The sequence below is a fragment of the Giraffa tippelskirchi genome, chromosome 7, assembly GCF_054371585.1.
Source record: "Giraffa tippelskirchi isolate mGirTip1 chromosome 7, T2T-mGirTip1v1.2.pri, whole genome shotgun sequence".
Lineage (NCBI taxonomy): Eukaryota > Metazoa > Chordata > Mammalia > Artiodactyla > Giraffidae > Giraffa > Giraffa tippelskirchi.
The window spans coordinates 69,397,711-69,425,463 of NC_137281.1; the positions used below are offsets into that span (position 1 = coordinate 69,397,711).

The window sequence follows — 27,753 nt, forward strand, 5'->3', positions numbered from 1 at the left end:
TCGGACCAGCCTGTGAGCTGGGGAGTTCAGAGAACAAGCTGGGGGCTGTGTCCTGCAGGGCTCCAGAGCTCTCACCACAGCTGCCCACTGGCGGGGTCTAGTCCTTAAGGCAGCAGTGAACTTCCCCCACCATTCCTGTCTCTGCGACCTAATGGAGGCACCGTCTGTATGGGATGCAGCCTGTGGGACCTGGTCTCCACCATATGGGTGGCCTGAGGAGCCTGAGAGCCAGTTGTGTCCTGGGTGCCTGGCTCCCTCAGCGATGACAGCTGGGCAGGGTCTGGGGACCTGGCCCTGAGGGACCTGCCAGCTGAGACCTCCTTTTAGCCAGGACCAGCACCTCGGAGGGGAAAGTTGTGCCTCAGGACCTTCCCCTTTCTTGTCAGGACAGAGGATAACATTCATTAGCTGGAGATTTACAGGAACATCGTTACTCGAACATGAACTGCCCTCTAGAACAAAGGATCTGACACCAAGAAGTGTGCAACAACTAACCAGGTCTCTCCCAAACCTTTGCTAGAAAAGGGTTTTGCTAAGAGCTTTGGGGGATTTGGGGCTTTTTAAGGCATGAAGCCCCTGACTCCTTGCATGGCCCTCAATAAACCTTTCTGTTCCAAACTCTAATGTTTTGGTATTGTTTGGCCTCACTGTGCCTTGGGCACATGGACTTGCAGTTTCAGTGCAGTAGGGCAGATTAGAAGAAAGCAAAGACAAAAGAAGACAACAAGCTGCCAATAGCTGTAATGAAAATGAAATGAAGGATGGCAGATAGTTTGAGGATTTAGAACAGTGGCTCCTAAGCTTGTTTGCATTATTACAATCACCTGTTCAGTCGCTCAGTCGTGTCTGACTTTGCAACCCCATGGACTGCATGCAGCACACCAGTCTTCCCTGTCCATCACCAACTCCTGGAGCTTGCTCAAACTCATATCCATCGAGTCAGTGATGCCATACGTATCACCTGAGGATCCCCTGAAAATCACCCGAGGATCTTTTAAAACTCCCAAAGCCAGGCTGTACCTCAGACCAGCCGTAATCTCTGACATGAGACGTAGGCACCAGTATATTTTGAAGATCGCTATGTGATTCCAACGTGCAGACAAGTTTGGCGACCACTGATATAGAGGAGGGGGGTGGCCCTCTTCCTCTAAAAAAAAATAACAGTATTCTGAGCTGAGCCCCACAATTACACTGCTCAAAGTGGGAGCTTGTTAGAAAAATAGAACCTTGGGATCCACCCCAGAACCACTGGATCAGGCTCTCCTTTTAAGCAAGGTGCTCAGGTGATGGTAGATGCAGCAAAGTCCAAGAAGCACTGCAAAGCAGTTGTCCTCCGAGTGTGGGCCACAGATCAGTATCACTAGAAATGTGTTGAAAATGCAAATTTTCATCCCTATTCCTGACCCACTGAGTCAAAAATTTGGGGGGTTGGACCCCACTAACTGTGTTGTAACAAACTCACCAGGTGCTTCTGAAGCACACTGATGTTTGAGGAACCCTGGCTCAAAATAGGAGTATGTTTTCTATAGGTGAAGATGAGCGGATGTCAAGAGCATGGACTCATGAAATTCAGATGAGCTGTTAGGGAATCAGGATTGAAAAGACGCAGGAAGAAAGATTGGAGAGGTAGCCCAGGAAGAAAATTGAAGGCCCTCAATCTTCTTCCAAAATGTACCTCGAGGGTGATATGTATATAAGCTGCCAGGTGGAAATTTTTTTATCCTTCTCTGTATGATTGACCTCAAAGAAAGTTAAAAAAAAAACACAGATTCACCCTTCTTCATTTGGGGTTTGCAACCCCAAATGGGCCATCCATCTGCACTCTCCAACTTGTTTCTTCTTTTTATTCTCTGGTTATCTATTTTCAGACATTTGATTCACTCCTAAAGAATAAAGGTTTACTGAAATTAGAAGTACTCAGAGGAATGGACTAAGGGCTCTAGACAATCTGAAAATATTTTCAGCATTACAGAATTTATAGTCTTGCTAGGTAACTGTTAGGAAGAGGATAGAATTCAACTATATGTAAAGGGTCTGGTTTGTGTGATTGAAAGTCAGCTGAAATAGATTAAATTGTTTTTTAGTCGAGATAAATTGTACTCTACCATTTCTTGATGAAAGGATGTATTATAATTCTATATGATTAGTTGTTCTGAAATGAATTATTTCAAAAGGGCTTTGGTCTATATGTATGATGCAAATATAGTGTGAATATGCATGTGTGTATATGTGCAAACAATTCAGAAACAGGAAAATATTAGTTTTCTCTGATTGGTAGAATTTTAGATAATGGGTTATTTTTCCTTTTATGAAGGCATATTTGTATCTTCTACAGTAAGCCTGTGTAACTTGTACAGTAAGTTTCTTTTTCAAGAAGCAAAATTACATTAGAAAGTAAGTAGAATAAAGCTCTGCTCCATATGATAGAAATAAAACCTACAGAGGCACTGAGCATGGAGCTACCAGTACTGGAGGGGAACTCCAGGCAACCCTACTCTGCCCCTGGGCTGCCAACCTCATTCCAGTTGATCCCCTTTTTATCCACTTTTATACTGAGATTCTTTATAAGCCTAAAAAGAGATTTGATATCAATTTAATGTTTAAAAATCTCTGACCTGGCTCCTTGAATGATCCTGAAATGACAATTTTTTTAACTGCAGTCTGGACAGGACAGGGGGAGCTACTATGGAACAAAGCCATCCTTCGAGAAAGGGAAGACCCATTTGCTTTCCTTGTCAGATGTAGAGATGGTAAGGTGGATATTCACATAGGAAGATTATGTGGACATGCATCCACTGTGTTATGGTTCTCCAGAGAAATAGAACGATATATATATATACATACATACACACACACACACACACACACACGCGCGCGCGCGCGCGCACACATGGGCTTCCCTGGTGGCCCAGATGGTAAAGAATCTGCCTGTAATGCAGGAGACCTGGGTTCAGTCCCGGGGTTGAGAAGATCCCCTAGAGAAGGGAATGGCTATCCACTCCAGGATTCTTGCCTGGAGAATTCCATGGACAGAGGAGCCTGGTGGGCTACAGTCCATGGGGTTGCAAAGAGTTGGACACAACTGAGCAACTTTCACTTTTGCTTTATATATATACATATGTATGTATTTGTTGTAAGGAGTTGACTCATGTGATTATGGAGGCTGACAAGTCCCCAGATGTGCAGTTAGCAAGCTGGAGCTCCAGGAGAGCTGCTGGTATGGTTCCAATGCAAAGGCCAACAGGCTTGAGATTCAAGAAAGTCACTGTTTCACTTGAGGAGCAAAAGCAGGAAAAAAATGGATTTTCCAGCTTGAAGCCAATCAGGCAGGGGGAGTTCTTTCCTATTTGGAGAGTATCAGTCTTTCCTTCTACACAGGCCTTCACGTGATTTGATGAGGTCCACACACTAGGAAGGGCAGTTTGCTTCACTAAGTTTATTGATTTAAATATTAAACATATCCAAAATCACTGTCACAGAAACACTCAGAATAATGTTTGACCAAACATCTATGAAACTTATGACCCACTCAAGTTGACACATGAAGGTAACCATCATATCCACTTAGAAAAATCTGACCTAGATGGAAGTCAGACCACGTCTAAAGGACCTGAGCTTTTCCTGAATTACTTACTTTTTGCCCCCAACAAATTTGCTTTCTAGGCTGTTCACTAGAACTGGCCCTGCTGCCTCCATTAACAGAGTCTGCAGGGCTTGAGGCCAACCTGAAGACTCTTCTTGGAGAATCATCTCCCTCTACTTCTATCTGGGGCACCAGGATCTGGCATTATCATCAAAGTACCCAGAAAGACCGGGCATTCATGGTTACCTGGCATCACCTCCCTGTGCTCCCCTGCATGGCTGGCTTGCTGCTCTGAGAAGCGTGGTCCTGTAGAATGTAGAGGAAAGATGAGCAAGTCTGGAATCAAGAGACTTAAACCCCAGTTCTGCTCCTTATTACCTTTGTTTCCTTAGACAAATAACTTTTTAGTCTCTTTTTATCTATCTGTGAAATGGGAATACCCACAGCCCTCATAAGATTTTGTGAATCTTAAATTAGTACTAATCAAAAACTATACAAATGGCACTTCCTATTATTTTTAGTAGCTAGAACTAAATTCATATGAAAGAGTCATTGACACTACTATTTTTACATTGTAATGACTATTTGGAGTGTAAACTTCTGGAGGACGGAAACCAGACCACACAGTTGTATAGTAGGTAGGCAGGTAATATCCTTAATACAGATAATATCCTTAATACAAATGTTGCTGATGACAAAAGAATAGTGTTTTAACCCTTTTCAATTGGCTTAAAATTTCCTTATTTATGGCACACTAAATATGTCTTCACAGAAATAGGATTGCCAGATAAAATTCAGGATGCCCAATTAAATTTGAATTTCAAATAAATAATGAATACTTTTTTAGTACAAGTATGCCCCATGCAAATCGTTTGCTGTTTATCCAAAATTCAAATTTAACTAGGCATTCTGTATTTTTATTTGTTAAATCTGGCAACTTATTCAGAAAGGCAGTTGGCAAAATTTCATGTTAAAATTAAACATTAACATTTTCTTAGGTGATGAATATTTAAAATATACTATATGAAAAATACTATATTTAAGAGTTTTTAATGGTCATACAACTGTTTGGCATTTAAAAATGATTTACTTAAAAAGCTAATGGACCTAAATATGTTATAACCTTACTAGTTTCAAGATGAAGTTTCCTTAGAATAAGGGCATGTTTTGCTCCTGTGCCATCAAGTGCTCAGCCCTTGCTGTTGACAGGATGGGCTAAGACATGGGGCTCTCACTACCGGTCCTCTTAGTGAATACTAAAGGTGGCAACTCTCTTCCTATTCTGAACATGTCCTTACAGGCTTTCCTGCAAATGCAGCAAGCTTCCAAAAGTTTATATCAGTCTATATCATTGTTTTAACTTTGAAAAGAACATTAATATCACCATCAGAAAAATACAGTATGTTTTACAATTGCTGCCTTAACCTTAGAGGTCAACCTGATGGGGATACAGTCATGCTTCTTGTTACCTCAGAGCCTTGGCATGCTCCTTCTGCAAAAAGAAGCTGAAAGAAATCATTAAGCTTGAGAAGCTCACCTGTGAGCTCAGATCACTAGGCTTAGTGAGGCACTGGAGATTGTAGTGGGCTTGCCTGTCTCAAGAGGGTTTGAAAGGTCAGGTTTAAGAGCAAAGATTATAAGGTAAAAGGCTATACATCTTTTTCTTTTGGTAGATTCTAGGTTCCTCATGGCTGATAAATATTTACATTAAACTCATGACCAATGAATATATATGCTCTCAAATGTTCCCTCAGGAATTATTCAGGTCTTCCTGGTACTTCTTGAAGAGAAGGAATGATTGGATCACAGTCTACCAATTTTTTTCCCAAGGTTCAAGTTTATTTGATTAACTAGGTGATCAACAGCCATTTGTTCCATTAATTATGTTCTCCCTTGTTAATACTGTTATCTTAAATTTCACATTTTAAAAAGTAAATATTACTACTTCGGCATAGGGGCATACTTTATTGTATGAATCGCCAAGTTTTTAAAATAGAGCTTTAAAAAAAAGATGAGATTGATAAAGTTAAGACAAAAAAGGGAGTTGGACTCTCAAACTCCTTCTTTATGGCCAGCTCTGCCTGATGGCATCGTGCCTTCTCACACCCCCTCATCCCCACCCACTCACATTTTACTGAGCAGCTGTGCCAGGATTTCATACAGGAAAGGCTTTATGCCACATGGTCTTTTCAGGCATCACATCTAAATCATCTTCATTAGCCTTGAAAACTTGGATCCCTAGCAGGGCTTCTGGCACCCCAAACAGCAGAAGCCCTGTGTGTGAGCTTGAGGCACGAAGCCACAGCGGCAATGGCATCCTCTGGTTGAAATGCATTTTCAACAACTTGTGTGCCACTGAATACTGCTTCTCTCCTCCTTTTGGTGAAAGGAAACTTCAAAAGATTTGGGTGTATGAGATTTACAGTGCATTGTTGAGCAGAGGAAATCATGCATCCTTTGGAAGTTTCCTGGTGTTTAAGGAGATGTGTGAGGGTCATGTTTTCTAATGTAAATATCAGAACCTTTGACTATGTTTGTTGAAGTAAAGGGACAGAATATCTAAAATCAGAATTATGGACGGTAAGCATGCCTCTCAGGAGTCAATAGACCAATGATCTATTTTTTGCTTCAGTATCAGCTGGGAAGTCAGTCTTCTGGTCTCTTCCCAGTCTCTCCTGATTTTTCTAGTTTCTCTCCAGTGTTTTATGTTTAGAAAGATTCTTTTTTCTCCCCCTGAATTATTTGTCTATAACCCAGGCCACAAGGAAAAACATCAAGATGTCAGAATGCATGCTGCTGGAAAACTTACTATGTGAAAAACTCATATGGCTCCCAAACATAAATGTGTAAACTTGAACAGATTTCATGGTCCCTGAGAAGCACCCCTAACCCTAGAGTCAGCTCTGTGCTCCTCAGTCAATGCTAACCATACTCTTACCCTTAAAGTATTGCTTTTCCAGGATAATAGTAGTACTAATAATACTGATAATGATAACAACTGACATTTAGCCAGAGCTTCCTAAGTGTTGGAGGACTTGCTAACTCATTTAAATGTCTGTGTAGCTTCCTTTAAAGTCTTCCTGGAAGTTTTGAGAGCTTCTCTGAGGATAGCATATTTTTGAATTTAGGATAAAACTGTATTTTATTAGAAACAATACTTAGAATTTCGGGAGAAAAAAAGTCAGAAAATATGAATAATCAAGACAAAAGGAAGAGTTGAAAGCACCCTCCATCTCTTGCTCTGCATTGTTCACCAGCAATGTACCGGGGGAAGCAGTGCTCCTCCAGGGCAGAGGCCAGGAGGAGGTGCCCTCCCACGCAGTGGGTCCAGAGTTCCCCATGCGCTATATGCTTCACAGGCTTTGAGGACTGAAACTTGAAATCCTAGCTCTTGAACTGAATCTTCCATCCCTGCACTCATCCTCGCCCCCCCACCTGGAAAAGTTAAGGAGAGGGCCAGGGTGCCAGATATCTGCACAGGAGGAGTTCAGGTATAGGAGGCTAAGATGTATTTGTGATGGGCAGCTCTGGAGCTTGTCTTAGAAGCTGCATTTGTACACAGGCATACTACATTTACTCAGAGAATATTTAAGAAATGGATATAACTGATGTTGGATGCTGACAGAGACTGTGATGGGACAAAAATCCTCCTATGATAACCTTTGATGTTGGCTTGTGGTTGACCCCACAAGGGAGGGAAACTTAATAGCACTTGTGACCAGTGAGCCAAGAGAGAAAAGGTACCTGGGAGGCAGGAAGAGGCAGTTGGGGCTGAGAAAGGGGCCCAAGACAAAGGCTCTTATGTCATCTGCCTGCCTGGGGCTGGTTCCCCCAGGACCCGGGCAGCACAAACTCAGCTTGCTTTCTTTGTCCTTAATGAATTAGAAGGAAGTCAAGGAAGCCTGTGTGATTGTAAGTCAGGGAAATGGAGTGGCTATTAAAAGCTTGCAACATCAAACTTTCCCATTGGATTTGAGCCAACCCAGGGCAGATGTGTCAAGCATCTGCTTTGGGCTGCTTTCCTCACTCACTCAAGGAAGGGGGCAGGGGTAAGCAAGAAGGGGGTGCAGAAAGAGGCAAATATTGTTGGTAATGTTGCATCCAATCCCAAGTGGGGAGACCTACAGGTAAATGGAGCCCCACTTACTTTAGAGAACAGTCTGGAAAACAAGAGCAAAGACAGAAAACCAAGCAGCTCTCTGCATAGGAATGAGGGGGGAAGGGGGCGAACTTGGTGGAAAGTCAGGGCTGCCTAGAGGCAGAACAAAAACCACAGGCTGGAAAAGTACAGTGGAGGGGAAATGTGGGCTCGGCAGATTCCTCACAGGGTTCAGGGTGATTTTCCTTGGCATCCTATCAATTCTGTTGCTGTTGCCTCTGAGTTGGACCAGCACATTCTCCATATTTTCACTAATGGGGAGTGGGGAGAGCTTTCTGAGGCCCACAGGAGGCCCGGAAACCATAAAGGAAAAGGTTGACAGATTGGAATAATTAAGAAGTCAAAACTTCTACTTGGCAAAATCAGCTCACATGAACAAATTTAAAAGTCAAATGAAGACTGTGGGAAAATATTTGCAACACATAGAACAGACAAAGAGTTAACATCCATCAGAGCTTAAAAGCTCCTCCAAAACAGTATATAGAAAGATGAAAGGGGAAATAATGGACAAATGATACGAGGCATTTTAGAGAAGAAATTACAAAGAGACAATAACATTTGAAAAATGCCCAACCTCACTAACAGTTATAGTAATTGAAATTAAGACAATAGTTCTTTTTTTCTGGTTAAGTTGGCAAAAATTGAGTAAGTTTTTGATGATATATAGAATAAAAAGATAAAGCCCTTTACATTTCCCTAATAGGTGTGACCATTTCGAAAGAGAATTTGGTAGAATTTATAAAATTTAAAATAAACACATTTTCCAACCAAGCAGTCCCACATACAAGATCCTGTTTCAGAAAAGCTCTGTCTCTAGAGAGAAAGGGGTGTGTGTGTGTGTGTGTGTGTGTGTGTGTGTGTGTGTACACACTGTAACAGCCAAAAACTGGAGATAAACTAAATGCTAGAAATAGAGAAGTGGACAAATAAATCATAAAACATTCACACCAAGGAATATCCCAGGACCACCAAAAAGAACAGTTGGATCTGAATGTATAGACATATAGTATGTTAAACTGAAAAAAGGACTCAGAAATATATTACATATTTATTATATATATAAAATACAGAGTATATATGTACATATATAGTATAATCCTATTTTATGAAAATCAAAGCAAATATTTTATCTGTGTTTGTATACACAGTATAAAAAAAAGTGTATACATAGGAGACATACACACCCCAAACTAAAAAAGTGATTAGATGTCAGGGGATGAGGCAATTAACTAAAAGAAAATTGTTATATTTCTGTGTTGCTTGAATTTGTTGCTATAGTCTCTGTTATTCTCTTAGTTAAAAAGCACGATGAAGTGATGTGAACACATGCACTCACATGCAGACACAGGTGCGTTCCTATTGCTCTCCCGTGGTAAGCAGCATTCTAGTTGTAGCATAGGAACGTGGTATATAGAACAATGCCCTTTCCTGTTTTTTCAAGATTGCTGACGGGCAGTAACGGGTAATTGTGGAGACAGCTCTCAGTCGAGAACAAAAGAAACTGGACACTGCCTTCCCCACCCCAACTCCTGGTGTTAAGATGGACACACTTCAGCAGAACTTCAAGCAACATTCCCCACACTTCCATCTCAGGGTCTGTGAAAGAACAAGAAGTCACCTTCTTTAAAATTCCTACCTCATTAGAGGCCTTGTGAGGTCAAGTAGGTAGAGTATTTGAAAAGTGGTTGGCACACAGTAGGTGATAGTAGATTTTATTACGGAAGTGATCAGAATCCTAGTGTGAAAAGAGGGGGATTTCAGCTCCTGCCTGCTTTCCCAAAGGCTGAAGTCTTCTATTTCTGCTTTATTGACTATACCAAAGCCTTTGTCTGTGTGGATCACAATAAACTGTGGAAAATTCTGAAAGAGATGGGCATACCAGACCACCTGACCTGCCTCTTGAGAAATCTGTATGCAGGTCAGGAAGCAACAGTTAGAACTGGACATGGAACAACAGACTGGTTCCAAATAGGAAAAGGAGTACGTCAAGGCTGTATCTTGTCCCCCTGCTTATTTAACTTATATGCAGAGTACCTCATGAGAAACGCTGGGCTGGAGGAAGCACAAGCTGGAACTAAGATTGCTGGGAGAAATATCAATAACCTCAGATATGCAGATGACACCACCCTTATGGCAGAAAGTGAAGAACTAAAGAGCCTCTTGATGAAAGTGAAAGAGGAGAGTGAAAAAGTTGGCTTATAGCTCAACATTCAGAAAATTAAGATCATGGCATCTGGTCCCATAACTTCATGGCAAATAGATGGGGAAACAGTGACAGACTTTATTTTTTGGGGCTCCAAAATCACTGCAGATGGTGAGTGCAGCCATGAAATTAAAAGATGTTTACTCCTTAGAAGAAAAGTTATGGCTAACCTAGACAGCATATTAAAAAGCAGAGACATTACTTTGCCGACAAAGGTCCGTCTAGCCAAGGCTATGGTTTTTCCAGTGGTCATGTATGGTTGTGAGAGTTGGGCTGTGAAGAAAGATGAGCACCAGAGAATTGATGCTTTTGAACTGCAGTGTTGGAGAAGACTCTTGAGAGTCCCTTAGACTGCAAGGAGATCCAACCAGTCCATCCTAAAGGAAATCAGTCCTGAATATTCATTGGAAGGACTGATGCTGAAGCTGAAACTCCAAATTTTGGCCACCTGTTGCAAAGAATGGACTCATTGGAAAAGACCCTGATGCTGGGAAAGATTGAAGGAGGGAGGAGAAGGGATCGACAGAGGATGAAATGGTTGGATGGCACCACCGACTCAATGGATGTGAGTTTGAGTAAACTCTGGGAGTTGGTGAAGGACAGGGAGGCCTGGCATGCTGCAGTCCATGGGGTCACAAAGAGTCAGACACAACTGAGCGACTGAACTGAGCTGAAGTCTTCTATGTCTTTTCTAGTGAAATGTGGCAGGTGACCTAAAGGAGAGCCTAGCATTTCCTTCCTCCTGGATGGTTACAGGCAGTGTTACTGCAGTAGGGAAGGGGTCTTAGGGAGAATCAGAGAAGGGAAGGGAATGGCAAAAAGGCAAGACCACTCCCCTGATTTCTCATGAAATCAAGCCAAGGTGAATCATGAGATCTTTAGCCTTTCTAAACCTGGGCCAACTGCAGAAGAAGGGAACACAGCGACTCACTGGTCATTCCATGGGATTTCCAATTGAAGTGACAAGTATTTACAAGGTGAGAGGAAGAAAATGGCACTGAGAAATGCAATCCCCAGCATAGTGAGGACAGGCTGGGCCCCGACCGTCCGTGATGGAGCTGACCAGAGACCCTGAGGGATGTAGAGTTTGGCAGTTGTCAATACCAGCTGCTGGACGCTCTCATGCTAGGAGCCATTATTCTAAGAAGTTGGCAGATTCCTGTTGTTTTCAGCTTCTCACCAGAATGTTAAAACTAGGTGGTGGAGAATATGGAAAGAAACTTGAAATAAGAATATGCTGAGGTTGAAATGATGAGTATAATTTTAAAATTGAATTGGACTAAAAAAATATCACTGCACTAGATTAAATTTAACATGGAAGGAGAAAAAGGTAAGGACTCTGTTCTATGCTGATTTTGCAGTATGTGTCTACTTGTAGTAGGAGGAGGGCTTGCAGAAAAAAAAAAGGGTCAGGAGTTTGAGGCCAAGAAAGGTATGTGTAGTTCCTGAAATAAGGGCATTATGCTCACAATTCCCTTCTTCCATCTGCCAGTCTCTATTCCTGCTCTTTGCTCCTAAGGAGACATTTCCTTCCCTCATTCATAGAGTCATATAGATTAAAGTGATCCCAGATAAAGGAATTAGCTCACCTTTAAGGTAAAAAGGATCAGGAGAGCTTTTTGTTATTGTTGGCTTGTTCATTTTAAAATACCATACTTTAAAGGCAATGTACTAGAAAGAACACTGAAAATGAAATCCAGAGATCTAACGGGTCTGGAACAAATATCTTAACCTTCCTTGGGCTCAGTTTCCTCATCTATAAAATCTGGCCTTTGGTGCAATTAGATAGACTCCTAGATTTCCTCTAGTTCTTACATTATTTCAGCTTTACTTTATAGAACTGAAAGGGACCCAGGCTGGCATCTAGTCAAAACCCTTACCCTATATAAGAATGTTAGATGGGAAAAGTCAAGAGATATATTGAATTTCATGAATGAATATCTTTATGTCTTAGAATAAACTGAAACTTCCCTTGAAATATAAATTATATAGATTAAAAAATGGTTTCCTCCAGCCAAGTTACCCATTTCTTTTGTATGTGACCACAGCATTTATCTATCAAAGGACTCTGAGCTGGAACTCCAGGGTGAGTTTCCCAAAAGTTCCCTGAAGAGGAGTATAATGGCTCTGCACTACTCACACACTTAGGCAGAGACCAGGGATGCTCAAGGATAAACACTATTAGGATTAGGTTATGCTAGTGGCAGCAACGGACACACTCCTAAGTCTCAGGAGCTTGACAAACACAAAGGTTTCTGTTTTGATCATGTGAAGTATGTGGGTCAGCACGGCTGTCTGTTATTCAGTGACTCAAGAGTCCAGGCTCTCTCCATCTTATGCTGCGAACATTTCACTATGAGACTCCAAGCGCATTTTCAGGGGAGGAGACAGATGGAGAATGCAAACTGACTGTTCAGATCTTAGATCAGAAGTACCGTATCCCTTCTGCTCTCATTCTTAACTACCAGAACTCAGTGACAAGTCTCCAGCTCATGTGAAAGTCCCCTGGAAAGTGTCAGAGAGCACATGGACAGTCAGTGTGCACTAGCTGTCTCTGGCTTCCCTGGTGACTCAGGGGTAAAAAATCCACCTGTCAATGCAGGAGACAGGGGTTCGATCCCAGGGCTGGGAAGATCCCCTGGACATGGAAATGGCAACCCACTCCAATATCCTTGTGTGGAACATCCCATGGACAGAAGAGCCTGACGAGCTACAGACCATGGGGTCTCAAGAGAGACGGACATGACTTAGGGACTAAACCAGCACCACTAGCTGTCTCTGGATGACTCAACCAGGGACATAAAATTACCAAGGGAAGAGCTGTTCCCTGCCTCTCATTTTTGGAGCGGGTGGCCAAAAACCTCAGTTTTTAATTTGAAACTTTTTTAAACTTCTCAAAAAAGATGTTAGTTTGGGACAACTGAGGCATCTTGCTAGGAAGTAGATCTTCTCAACTATAACTCATCCCACATAGAGATGGAGCTGCCTTTAAGTGGCAGCTTCACGCTGTTTCTTCACAACATCTTGAGGACAACTAAAACCCTCATGTCATTGTTCAGAGGAACTGCTGCCAAGCCAGGCTTCACATTTTCTAAGTGGACTCTTCACGCTACTTTAAGCCTAAACGCAGGACTTTCTATTTATTCTGTTCAGTGTCATCCTGTTATTTTCAGACACTTTCTTCAGCCTTCTGAATTTTTTGTTCTTTCATTTATCGTAATACCTATTTCTTCAAAATTTGCATCCTATACTCTGGCACCCCACTCCAGTACTCTTGCCTGGAAAATCTCGTGGACGGAGGAGCCTGGTAGGCTACAGTCCATGGGGTCGCGAAGAGTCGGACACGACTGAGCGACTTCACTTTCACTTTTCCCTTTCATGCACTGGAGAAGGAAATGGCAACCCACTCCAGTGTTCTTGCCTGGAGAATCCCAGGGACAGGGGAGCCTGGTGGTCTGCCGTCTATGGGGTCGCACAGAGTCGGACATGACTGAAGCGACTTAGCAGCAGCAGCAGCAACTCCCTGGATGAGTATATCTTCGGTGTCTACATCCAAGTTCTTGAAAAATATAGGCCAAGGGCAGAGCCTCCAGTGGAACCCCAGAGACACCTCCCTGAGTGGCATCACAGTTCACTAATGAGCACAGGGGGTCCATTTGTTCCACTAGCTTCAGGTCTTCCTCACTTACCACACTGTCAACCAGTTTACATTTCTCTGAGTTCTCAAGGATTTCTTGAGATTTCATGATGTGCTTGGATGAAAACTGAATTCCTTGACCTACTCGTACTCCTTCATAGTCTACTGGTTGATGGCACCATCCAGCCATGTGCTGGAACCCTGGGCACAGTCCCCGATCCTCCCCCTCCTTCGCCTCCTTCAGAAGTGAACGGGTGGGAAGCAGGAAGGTGCTGCTGGACTTCTGGACTACTGCTCCCTCCTTGTGCCCTGACAGTGGCCTCTAAGCATCTCTTCAAGTCTCTGGTCTTTTCTCCTCTTGTCCTTCCTCTTCATCCTCACTGGAGTTCTTTCAAAACTGTGGGTCATATTCTCTAATACCCCTGAATAAAACCACCCAAATTCTTCAGCGTAAGGGCAATATTAAAAAGACTTAACAAGTAGCTGAGCATGAGCAATGATCAAAGAGAAGGCCAGCAGAGAAAAAGTGGGGCAGCTCCTTAAGGGCTCCTAGAAGCTCCATGGCACAGCCTCCACCCCCATGCAGTGGTTTTAGCAGACCCCGCATTTGCATCTCAACAGGCTAGTTCTCCTTTCTCCATCCTTTCAAAGCTCCTTCTCAGAAAAGACCTTTTCTCCTCTGAGGCTGGAAAGCTGTTCTTGCATCATCATGCATTTTGCCCCACTCTCTGGCTTTTGGTAAAAACTGGCTAGTCTTTCAGGCTTTACTCTATTGAGTCAGAACCAAGGTTTTAGCATTCAAAAATAAATAAATAAATACAACAAAAGCTACCCCCCAACTTCTCTCCTCCCCTAAGCGCCAGGCTCTTAGAACTGAAGGCTTTCAAGGCTTGCTTTTTATATTCTCAGCCAGAAACTGGGCTCTGTTCTGACTGGATCCTTTTGTGTCTTTTCTTTAGGGGCAGTCAACCTTCATCTCTTGGTCTGGATAAATGGTGAAAGAGTCACAAGGTAAAAAAAAAGATTTTCTGAGAAAGAAAAAGACTTCTCATAGTATTTCAAAATATTATTCTAATTCTTTGTTGATCTGTCCACCAACTCTACTAAATTCAGCTCCATGTGGGCAGGGACCAATGTTTGATTGACTTCTGTTTTCCCAGTGCCTAAGATGTATTAGACACTCATTAAATGCTTGTCAACTGAGTGATTAAACCAGTGAACAAAGGGTAGACCATATCTTTGGCATTTTGCTAATTTTCCAGTATATTTTATAAAAAAGGAAATGGAATAATTTGACTTAGTTCCTCTGTTTTTGCTTGGCTCAGACTGCACAAATAGGAAAATGTATTGCTTCTTTTGAACAGGATTTCAGAAACCACAGTGATTTCAAGACCACATCCATCACAATCAATTTTTGTAGTGAAAAAAATTAGAAAGTGTGCATAAGGAAAGAGAAAATGTAATAACAGTATTTGCTGCTGCTGCTGCTGCTAAGTTGCTTCAGTCGTGTCCGACTCTGTGCAACCCCATAGACGGCAGCCCATCAGGCTCCGCCGTCCCTGGGATTCTCCAGGCAAGAATACTGGAGTGGATTGTCATTTCCTTCTCCAGTGCATGAAAGGGAAAAGTGAAAGTGAAGTCGCTCAGTCGTGTCCGACTCTTAGCGACCCCATGGACTGTAGCCTACCAGGCTCCTCCGTCCATGGGATTTTCCAGGCAAGAGTACTGGAGTGAGGTGCCATTGCCTTCTCCGAACAGTATTTGCAGATAGTGGCTAATTCTTGTGTACTGAGAATGCATAATTTTTCAAATAGGAAAAAAAGCATTTTGTTGTTTTCTCATCTTCATAGCTGTTTTCTCTTACTATTATTTAATTCATGTAATTTTATAAAAGTGAATCAGTAGCTTGAAAAGAGAATCCCTCTTTTCAAAACCTGCCCAACTTACTGGACTCCCCATCCCAGAACTTGGCCTTAAGAATGGGTATGTTAACATAACAACAAGTAAAATTGTATTTCTAGGGTGCTAAATATTAGACCTTCTTAATTGTTGTTTCTAGAGGAACTATTTTTCTCCTTTATGTGATTCCCTCCTTCCTTTATGTGACATTTAAAAATAAATTATCATTGACCTTGCATGGTCATTAACAGATCACAATGGCTCAGTGCCACTGATGGGTGCACACAGCTGGTGCCACATCCAAGGAGTGCAGGTGAGAGCCATCATTGCTGTGCTTGTAGAAAGCCATGTAACAAAGAGCAGGTGAGCTGGTGAGTTCTGGATCCAGAATTTGAATGACTGCTCTACCACTTGCTTGGTGGGAATTACTTCTTACTCAGAATCTGAGTGGAGTATTTTATAACAATGTTGAAGATAACACCAATTGTTGATTAACCTGGTGACTCACTACCTGGATCCCTTTGATCTCCTTGAAAGAAGAGGTGGATGAGAAAGTAGGTGTGAGACTAGCCCATGGCACAAGACTAGCCCAGCGCTGCCCCAGCCAACCTGGCCTGCTGGGGCAGTGGCCCCCTCCTTCCCTCTACTCCATGTGCTTTTCTCCAAAAGGCACAACCTTTGCAGCCAGAAACCCTTGTTGAGCCCCCTGAGGGGTTATGCTTCCCCATCAGATGGGTCCACAGGCTTTTAGGGTCCATCCCTGGGTCAGGAGGCCTTTTGTTCCCCCATCTCCAAGGGCTGGATCATCACACAACAAGGCAAGCTATGACAAGTACAGGAGGAGATTTTCTTAATGCATCGCCTGGCTACTATATTAACTGTGAGTGTGTGTGAACAACTAAATATAGTGGGTTTTCTTTATCTCCTGGTTCCATTTTTATACCCAGTTCTTGAAAAGACATTTTACTCATTCTTAGTTCAGAAAAAAATTAGGCCCACTTCGCAGTTCAGCTGTTTTCAATTATGTTACTCCACCCACTCTCTGTTTTTCTGGGCATTCATTTACCCGCTGAAGGATTTATAAAGCAGCCCTCTGCTCTTTCCCAGCCACTGCAGTCACACTGCCTCCACACACCTAATAAGTACCTCAGGGAGCTTGCTAGTTCTGCATCAGAGACTGTGCCAAGTAGAACATAAGCCCCTCTTCTTTCCCACCTTCCCCCATTCCCAAACATTTGTTGGTATATGAATATCAGCCCACAGATGATATTTTGCAAGAATCATTATGTTTCTTCATGTCTTTAAATCAGCTTAAATCTGCCCTGAGCCCTCCTCCATCAAGGCTGGAGGGAAATACAATTTCAATCATTATTGGGACTCCCTACTTCCAGGACCTGGACAAAGGAACTTAGCGTATTGCTCAAGGACACAGGTTGGTCCCTCTGGTCATGGGCCACGGTTTCCTTGCTGGCTGCTGCTGTGATGCATGTTGTTTCAGTCCAGCTGGGGCCATCAGCCCCTGAGGCCATCCTCAGGTTCACCCTGGAATCAGGGAAGAGCCCCTTCGGCCGAGGGCCATCTTTCCCAGATGCTGTCCGCTATCACCCTTGGGTCTATTCTCTCCCCAGGCTTCTGTCGAGGAGCAGTGTGTGAACCCCACATTAGAGAGGTGCTGATCCTCATCCTCACCATTTTGGGAAATCTCTCTTCCCCTTGAAAGTCACCGTCTTGTCTCTCTTTGCTCTCTGGGGCACCTGGCACAATTTCTTCAGAGGGGTTGAGCTTTCACAAAAAGCCAAAAAGGCCTTTGATGTGCAAAATCCCTGATGCAAGCAAAGTGTTAGAAGGCTTGAAATGAGAAGATGGAAAAATACTGTGAGTCAATTATTTGCTCAAATATTATCCTGTTTGCTCTTTTTTAGATGAATAAACTCTAGTTAAGAGAACCACCTAGGGGAGACTTGGAAGGGAGGAGAAAGGCAGTTGTGACACACAGGTGGTGTGTGTGTGACACACACCCTCTACATCTGTAGAGGGGCCAGGGAGAGGGATGGTAGTTGCAATAGGCAGCGATTTCTCACAGTACCCCTGCACTGAACGTCTCTGTGAGGCATCTGGACTCGACTCTTCTCTGCTGCTCCACTGGTATTTCTTCCTTTGTACCTTGCTTGTGTCTTTTTCTTTATTCATTGCGTTTTCTTCTTTTTCTTTCCTTGACATAACTTCAGGTTGGGCTTACCATACAGTTTGATATTCCTTGTTAAGGTTTCCAGATACCATGAAGGACTGGTTGCTAGTCACTGAGCCAACTTCATAAGGAAAACAGCTCACAATCCAGTCATTGTAATATTCAGATGACCAGATCAGATTGAATGTGATTAGAAGGTTGAGCAATCACCCTGCAAGTGTTTGAGCCAGTTTAATGCATAACTGTCTCCTTAATTATGGAGTCAAATGCAACATTAGCTTTTAGCTACAATCTGGCCTGCTCATGCTGTTTGCATGATTGCTATCTTCTTGCCTTCTTTCAACTTGTAGCAAAAGGGAATTTCTGGGCCATTGTTTTCCATTTCACTTATTTTCCATATTTATGTCAGTAAAATATTTATAAATGTTTAAGTTTGTGAAAGCTGTTTGATGGTTTAGTTGCTAAGTCGTGTCTGACTCTGTTTATTGTATTTCTATTATCCACCTTTGTTGTAGAACATCTGCTTTCTTTCATATGCTCATTACAAAAAAAAGTTTTTGAGTTAAATGTACCATAAGCTTATACAATTTTGCAGTACATGATTTCCTGTGTACTTTTTTTCTATCAAAAATTGCTTTTCACTTCTTTAGTCCACATTTTTTATTCTATAAAACAGAGGTCAACACATTATTTCCTATAGGCCAAATCTAGGCCCTGGCTCTAGTTTTGTAAATAATGTTTTGCTGGAAGACAGCCATGCCTGTTCTTTTAAGTATTGTCTATGGCTGCTTTCATGTTGTAGCACCAGAGCTGGGAAGTCATGATGAAGGCTGTCTGACATGCAAAGCCTAAACTATTACTACCTATATTTTTCCAGAACATGATTGCTCATCCTAGCTATGGTACAATAACCAAAAATTGTTTCCATTGCAGAATCTTAGAATTTCAGAGGTGGAAAAGATATGAGCCTAAGAACTGCATTTTACAGAAGATAAACAGGCCCATGCAAGAGTCAGCTTTTACTGATTGCTATTATGTGCCAAGCACTGTGTCTTAGGAAAGACTACCTCATTGTCTACAACCAGTGCTATTATTTCTGGGAGAGAGACTTTAGAGTCTAAGAAGAAAGTCGTTGCAACATTCAGCCTCTAGCTGAAGGAATTTCCTGGAAATCCCATAGAAAGTAAATGTCAAAACTAAAGCCAGTTCTTGATTTCCTGTTCTCCCATGCCGTCACTTAAAAGTAAAGCTGTTTATTGACCTTTGTGTTCTGTGACCCAGGGAAGCAGAGGTCTTCTTCGCATGTCTTTTCTTAATCTTGACTGAAAATATACTGCCCATCGGCTAGGGGTAAAACATTTGTTCTAGCATGCCTAGCATCAGTTTTTTCTTGGGTGAGTCACACAACTATGGCTCTGTTCCCTGAGAATTTGCTTGAAGCTTGACTTAACCTGTTAAAAATCTGCAGAAAGTGGAAGTGGACCACCTATTAGAGGCCCCTCTATTCCCATGAGGAAATAGGACTGTCTCTCATCAAGTCAACTTGTGGCTTAGCTTTCCCTGTGTGCAAAAAGTAGAACAGGAACTACTATGTGGGGTCATAAAAATTCATAACTAACATTTCCAACAGAATGTTGACAATAGACTGTAAGAATGATTGAGTCCACATTAAATTAAGCTTTCACTGATGACACTAATACTTGCAGCTTCATGATCACCGGGGCTCCACATAGTCAGGATCCCCAGGGCCTCAACACAAGGGCCTGGACATATACTTCTCACTTTTTAGTCAATTTTACCTTTGTGTATTAACACCTTAGTATTTGTATGTTTGTTCTCTCTTCAGGTTTCTGATATTGTCCTTCCTAAATATTTTTCCTGAAATGAAGGCCTTCCCAGTCCTAAATCCAGGCTGCTATACTACTAGAGAAAGTCCCCCCAACTGTCCCCATAGAAATATGGTCCTCATCTTCAGCTGGGAGCTTGTAGTGGAACAGCCTGTCAATCTTCTCTGTTTCTCTAGTCAACTCATATTCCAATTTCCCCCTCAAAACTCCCCCCAAACTTCTGACTCCCTTACCTATCTCATCCAATTGGAACTCTCCAAATCTCTACACTGACTTGCTCTCATGTCCCTTTCCTTTTTAAAAAAATTATTTTTTTATTGGAGTGTAGTTGCTTTACAGTGTTTCTGCTGAATAGCAAAGTGAATCAGATATACATATATATGTATATATATACACACACACACATATATATCCCCTCTTTTTTGGATTTCCTTCCCATTTTGGGGATTTCCTTCCCATTTAGTTCTCCACAGAGCAGTGAGTCGAGTCCCTGAACTCGATATTAGGTTCTCATTAGGTATCTACTTTATGCATGGTATCAATAGTGTGTATGTGTCAATCCCAGGATGTCCCAGTCCATCACACCCTGCCCCTTTCCCCACTTGGTGTTCATACATTTGTTTTCTCTTTCACTGCAGCACTATTTACAATAGCCAGGACATGGAAGCAACTTAAATGTCCATCAACAGAGGAATGGATAGAGAAGATGTGAGACATATACACATGGAATATTACTCAGCCATAAAAAAGAATGAAACTGGATCATTTGTAGAGATGTGGATGGACTTAGAGAGCATCACAGAGTGAAGTAAGTCAGAAAGAGGAAAACAAATGTTGTATATTAACGCATTTTATGTGGTCTAGAAAAATGGTACAGATGATCATATTCACATCCCTTTCCTGCTTTGTACTTTGTATTTGAAAAGGAGACCCTCCTCCTATGAAAGGTCAGATGTTCCATAGGTTTTATCTTTCACATCATGTCTCAGCATCTCAGAGAACCTACACTGACCATTTCCCCAACCTCAGTTCACCCAAGCAGCATCCTAGCATGTCAGTTTTTAAGAAGTGAAAAAACATCCCTGGAATAAGTTGCTGTAGAAATATCGTATCAGTTAATCCAGGTTTCCATGTATTATAACCATATAGTGTAAACTGGTTTTCCTCCTACTGAATAGAAATTGAAACCAAACAAAACAAAACAAGCAAATTCTCCTCCAAGTGTGAGCACCACAGATGAACTTTTTCTTGTGATCTTCCATTTTGCAGGATGCAACCTCAGTGTTGCCATCGACACTGAAATCTGTCAACTGACTATTGTTTGGAGTTAGCTGAACTGCTTATACCACGTACAGGGGAAAAGCATAAATGTGTGTTTGACTCCCATGAAATTAATGATAGATGAGCTACTAAAGAGAGAGCAAGAGGATAAGTGAGAGCTGAGAAAATAACAATTTAAATATTATGAGCAATTCTGCCTGCCAGTCTCTTCACTGCTCACATGACCTACAATAGTGTTGTCCAGGAGGAAGAAAATGAATCCCTGTGTGTGTACTACACCCATCTTTATCATCTCATATCTCATCTCACAGACAGTGAACTCATCTTTGTTGTCAGCATCAGTCATCATGGTGATCAACGTTATTACTATCAGAGCCGGGTAAGAATACTCAGCATGCGTGGTGAGTATTCAGCATCATTGTTTCTCCTGCTTTGTTAAATGCATCCTTCTTCTTATCTTGCTATCTCATAATTTAATACCCTGTAAGATTATATTTTGCATGTTTGCCCTGTGTTATATCCTCTACATTATTGTGTGTTTTACCTGAGAGGAACTTTTATGCCAAACCACATATATTCTATTCTATCTTCACTTTAAGAAATTCTCTAGAATTATTTTGAAAAAACATGATTATCACTTTCCTCTTTGACTTTACAACTTACCCCCCAATATTTGCTGTGATCGCCTTCAGCACAGAAAGTAATATTGTTTTCCAAGAGAGAGTGATTTATTACCTAATAATTGTACCTAAAGATGTTACCTTATTTTTTAAAGATTACCATAGAAAGCAAGAACTAGAGAACAACTGGGAAACTTTTTGCCAACATAAAATCCAAAAGAAAGAACTTTAAAACATGTTTTGAAGAAAATCTGTAGTAACATGTTTATTTCCATCCTTAGAGAGTTGGAGTGACCTAAAAACCCTAAATCTAATCCTATCCCAACCCTAATACTCTATCAAGTCTAAAAGCCAAGAAAAGAATAGATATAATAAATTATATAAAAAGTGTAATCCTGTATTAACTTAATAGATGTCATAAAAAAAAGAGATGTTTCAGAAAAAGACGTCATAAACAAAATCAATAAACAAAAGATCAGGAAACATATTTGCAATATATAGCCTCCCAAATTTAGTATATGTAATTGTATTAGCTATCTAATTCTGCAAAATAAATAACCCCCAAACATAGCATCTTAAAACAATACACATTTGTTACTCTCAGTTTCTGTGGATCAGGAAGTGAAAGTGAAAGTCACTCTGTCATGTCTGACTCTTTGCAACCCCATAGACTATATAGTCCTTGGAATTCTCCAGGCCAGAATACTGGAATGGGTAGCTGTTCCCTTCTCCAGGGGATCTTTCCAACCCAGGGATCGAACCCAGGTCTCCTGCATTGCAGGGGGATTCTTTACCAGCTGAGCCACAAGGGAAGCCCAAGAATACTGGAATGTGTAGCCTATCCCTTTGCTAATGGATCTTTCTGACCCAGGAATCAAACCATGGTCTCCTGCATTGCAGGTGGATTCTTTACCAAATGAGCTATCAGGGAAGCCTGTGGGTCAGGAATCCAGGCACAAATGAACTGGGTCCTCGGCTTTAGGGTCCCTCACAAGGTTGCAGTCAAGATGTTAGCCAGGCTGCAGTCTCATTTGAAGGCTTGAATGGGGAAGAATCTGCTGCCAAGCTTATATTAATGTTTGCAACATTTATTTCCTTGAGGAATATTGGAATAAGGGCCTCAGCTTCTCACGGGTGTTTGGCTGGAGGCCACCTCAGTACCATGCCAGGTGGCCCTCTCCATCAGAGAAAGCACATGAGAAGAGCCACAGAAAGAGTATGAGCAAAATGGAAGTCATGGTCTCTGTGACATAATCACTGAAGTGGTATCCTGTCACTTTTGCTATATACTAATCGTTAGAAGTAAATCACTAAATGCAGCCCACACTCAGAGGAGATTACATAAGAGCATGAATACCAGCATGCAAAGTCATTGGGATCCTTTCTGGAAGGCTGCCTTCTACAGTAATACACAAATTGCTTTTACATACTAGTTAGAAAAAGATGACAGAATTTAAATGTGAGCAAATGATAGAAATAGGCAATTCACTAAAGAGGAAGTCTATAGTAGTTGTGAAAATGCAAATTAAAACGGCAGTGAAAGAATCACATTAATTCTCAGATAAGACTCAGATAAATGTATAAAGATGCATTGCTAATGAAAATATGAATTCTACAGTCTTTTGGAAAGCAACTTGTTAATATCACTTGAAGTCAGAAATATATATTTCCTTTGACTTGGAAATCTAATACATCAAACTAAAATCAAGAATTCACACACACACACACTACACACAAACCATACACATACATGCTTACTGTAGTATTATCTTGGTACAAAAAAACTGGAAATAAAATGGATAGCCTTCAACAGGTAGCTAGTAAAATAGAGAGAGATATGTGTATATGTAATATGCAGCCATCAAAAAGGATGAATTAGAGGAAGAGAATGAATGCCTACCCCTCAAAAAAAGGAAGATAAAAAAAAAAAGGAATAAAAAGCAAATAAAAATGGTAAAAAAAAGGCGTAACTATGAGAATAAGCATGCATTTATATAAGATTATATTTATTTGTGGCTACGTGGACAAAGAAAATAGATATGTTTTAATGCCTTAGTTCTGTGTTAAGTGGAAGAATTTCCATTAAACATTTATAATATGAGACTACTTTAAACATTGACTGATAACATATAGTACACATATGATGATATAAGCCTAATAACATACGGGAAAATATACAGCAAGTTTTTAACATCGGTTACCTGGGCTGAGTTTGTTAGAGGAAATGGTGGAAGAAGAGGATAAGGAGGAAGCTGTGCGATAAAACAAAAACAAATCTTTATTTACACCTAAAAGTGAATATGATAAGCAGGTATAATCTTATCTCATTATATACTTAGATAAATATATATTGGACTTTCCTGGTTGCTCAGAGAGTAAAGAGTCTGCCTGCAATGTGAGAGACTCCAGTTCGATCCCTGGGTGGGGAAGATCCCTTGGAGAAGGAAATGGCAACCCACTCCAGTATTCCTACCTGCAGAATCCCAGTGGACAAAGGAGCCTGGCAGACTACAGCCATGGGGTTGGGAAGAGTCGGACATGACTGAGCGACTTCACTATCTTCTCAAATATATATGTATATTTGTACATATAGAAGTACAAGAAAGTCACTGGAATGTTCACAGTGGTTGTCTTAAGACTGAGTCCAGTAAATTTTTATTTTCTTCCTCATAGCTTTATATATTAATTTTTTAAAAGAGCCTGTATTATTTATGTAATTGGAATGAAGTGAAATTTATAGATATGTACTTGCACACATATGAATACACACGTGGGTTATATATAAATACAAGCTCTGTGAATGAGGTGAATTGACCGGCAAGATTTCTGTTCGCATGAAAGGATAAAGACCATTTTATGTCAAAGACACAGTATAAAGAGAGATGTTGACTCAGAAAAGCAAAAAATCACGTGAAGGGGAAACAAAATATCTGATTGGCTCATACCGACCAGGAAAGAAAGTAGTAAGATTCTACGTGTAGGCTGGAACCAAATAACGAAGGACTTTGAAGACAGTTCAGACTCTATCTATTAATAGTAAGCAGTGGGGAGCAGCATTTGAGATTAAGGTGATATGATAAAAATCTGTTGGAAGATGAATCTGGCCAGAATGGTTAAGAGCGGCCCGGAGATAGAGGTTAATTATATAGACGCGGCATGAAGCAGTCAGAGCCGGAAGTGGGTTGTGTCTCGGGAAGAAAGTGACACACTCGACACTACAAAAAGTGGCTAAATGATGGGTTCCTGGCAGGGAGGTTGTGAGGGAAAAGCATCTGCAAGCATCAATTACACCAACACACAGCCTTGTTCTTATGCTTATGTAACGGAAGATGTGCTGGCGTTTCTGAAATAAATAAGAATAGCACATTTTGTATACATAAACATTTACTTAAGGATGTATGCATTTATTGTCTAGCACTTACCTTTACTTTATAAGAACTTCTTATACATTTGTTGTCTAGCACCAGGGCTTCCCTTGTGGCTCAGATGGTAAAGAATCTGCCTGCAATGCAGGTGATCACGGTTTCATCCCTGGGTGGGGAAGATCCCCTGGAGAAGGAAATGGCAACCCATGCCAGTATTCTTGCCTGGAGAGTTTCATTGACAGAGGAGCCTTGGTGGGCTACAGTCCATGGTGTCACAAAGAGTTGGACACAACTGAGTGACTAACACTTACTTACTTATCTTTATAACAGTCAAGCAAGAAGTGGAAAGAAGAAGTGATGTCCCACTTTCTCAGATGAAGAAGAGAAAGCTTCAAAAGATAAAAAAAACTGCCCAGCTTTACATAGCTTAATTTCAGCCTAAAGATTTGACCAAAATTTTCTCTTTGAGTTGGTCTTGAACCTTAGCCTTTGGAAGACCTTCAAGGTTTTTAACATTTCTGAAAATATTTCTGATAAACAATAATATGAACCATCAAGGTATAATAGTATCTAATCTGTGTTAATATATAATCTGTATAATGACAGTTAAACAAACAGGACACACTAGTTGAGTTTACTATCAATAACTGAATATTCACTTTCAAAGTATAGGAAAGCATCCCAGACATAAACAGAAAATCTACTTACGTGTTTACATGTTGAAATGTGAGCAGTCTGTAAAATTCTGCAATAGCTCATTATGACTGTGAAAATTGTTAATTTTATGTAGAATAATTTTGTTTTTTAAAAATAGAAAGCACTTTCTTAAAGCAGTGCACAAAGCTTCAGTCTGTGGCATTGTTTCATCAAAACTATATCTTCTGGTATATGATAAGTCTTTACCTTAGTAAATTACTGCTAAATAGAAAAAATAAAATTAAATCCTCAATGGCAACATCACTATTAGCAGTCTCTGAGTCTAGCAGAATTGTAAATATTGTTCCTCAATTAATCTAAGTGGAAAGTGGCTGCTTTCCATTGCAAATTTACAGTGTAATGACCATAGAATCAGTCCAGTAGCTGACATTACTGGGAAATTATTGATTCTCTAACATAATGTCCAATTTAAAAAAACTTTGTCAACTAAGAACTTTGATATCAAAATTATCAAAATAATTAAATTGTTCTTGGACTAGAAGCATCCATTTTATGATGAACTGAAGTTTCAAGTAGGCTTAGCTTTGTTGAAATTTGACATGAACATTGGTCCACAGAACACTGTATCCCACTGATCTAGCTCCTATAATCAGCTAGTAACCAGGTTCAAACTCAGTAACTGACCTCTTGTGCTCTTCCCCACTAGAATACTTGCTTCCACCATCCAGGAAAGGGATGGACACAGAGAAATCCTAAGCTTTCCAAATTATTTGGAGAGTACTGTTTCTCTTATTATCAGTGTCCCCTCAAAGCCTCAGCATTAGTAGTGAGATCATGGCCAATTCGAGTCCCTCAGAAATGTAACTTGTATTACCTTCTGAGCAAAAAAGCCCATGTGATATGTCAGTATTAACTGATTTGGGTCTGAAAGGGGAGTTGATCCTGACTTATATTCTTTTTTTTTTTTTATAAATTTATTTATTTTAGTTGGGGGCTAATTACTTTACAATATTGTATATTCTTATGCAACAACCAACAGTATTATCCAGAATAAACTCTGACTGACCTAAACTAATTTCTTGGAAAGTGTTCTAGGTATTTTCCAAAAAAGACTAGTATAGGAAGTTAGCCAGCTTGGCAGTGTTTATCCAAGAAACCTGCCAAAAGTCTGGCTTGATTTGCCAGTGTCAATATTCTAGAGTGCAAACATATTCTTGTGCAAGGGACATTATGTAAGCTAGAAATTAATCTTAGTTCATTCATTGTCTAAGGATGGATGCTACAGAAAGAAGCTCAAGTAATAGTTCCACAATCAAAGTATGGGCCTCTCTGGTGAAGCTCCACTTAATTGCCTTTTCAATAAGGGAGGAAAGTCCTCAGAGAGCTTGTTTGTAACAGTGTTGAAGGCAGAGATGTGGGAGACTGCTGGTGGAAACAAGAGGGGGCTATTTTCTTCTTCATATCTTTGTCCAAACTAGAACTAAATATCTGATAAAGATCTTTTTGCATTCAGCCAAAGTGGGTTTTATTCCAGGTATCCTCTGTCTGTATCACAGCAGCAATGACTAGAATAAAAGTGGATTTGAAAAGGTCAATCCTAGCCCAGCATTATTAATCAAGAGAATATCTGTATCCCTTAAGACCTCATAATAAGAACTGAATCACAAGTATCAATATGGATGTAAGGATAATACCATGCTATTAAGTCATGTCAAGACATATCATGATGTCAATCATGATATACCAGGAAGTCACTGTGAAATGTTTAGGATGATAATTTCTCAGCACTGTCAGTTTCTAAGCAGTAGAATTGAATCTTCCACGTTATTGGCAATTTGGGCAAGTCATTGACTGGGGCTCAGCTGCCTTACCATCAAGTCAAGGAGATGGGGTGAAGCTGGTCACAAATCCCAGAGTTTTGGATGGATCACTGAATAAGAGTTTGTCTAGTTTACTTTGTTGACAAAGGCCCCTTCCTACCCATGGCCCTTCCTTCAGGCACTGGAGTAAATAGAGTCCATCTTTCCCTTTATGGCTCACACTCAAAACTCAAAGACCAGAGAAGAAAACTGAGAAAAGATGGGAAAACATCTTCCTATGGCCATGGCCTCATTTCCTTCTGGTCTGGCTCCTTGTCTTTGAGCTCCAAAGAATGTGGGCAAATGTTTGTGCTTGTGATTGATTTAATAGGAATAAAAAAAGATGAGACAGTTCAGATTGCTCTTGTCAGTCCAGAGATCAGTTTCCAACTTTGCTTTTCTACATTCTCTAATGTAATGGGCCTACCCAAGAGAGAAGAGAACAAAGAAATGTG

At 40.9% G+C, this 27,753-nt stretch overlaps 1 long non-coding RNA gene across 1 annotated transcript in view; it reads left to right on the forward strand.

Moving 5' to 3' along the window:
* LOC145512132 (uncharacterized) overlaps positions 1-23,380 on the forward strand; it is a 49,997-nt gene extending 26,617 nt beyond the window's left edge. Inside the window, exons 3-5 of the long non-coding RNA XR_014058320.1 lie at positions 14,542-14,593; positions 20,155-20,324; positions 21,109-23,380. This is a non-coding gene — a long non-coding RNA (uncharacterized LOC145512132). The remainder of the gene's footprint in view (positions 1-14,541; positions 14,594-20,154; positions 20,325-21,108) is intronic.
* Positions 23,381-27,753: the final 4,373 nt, after the last annotated feature.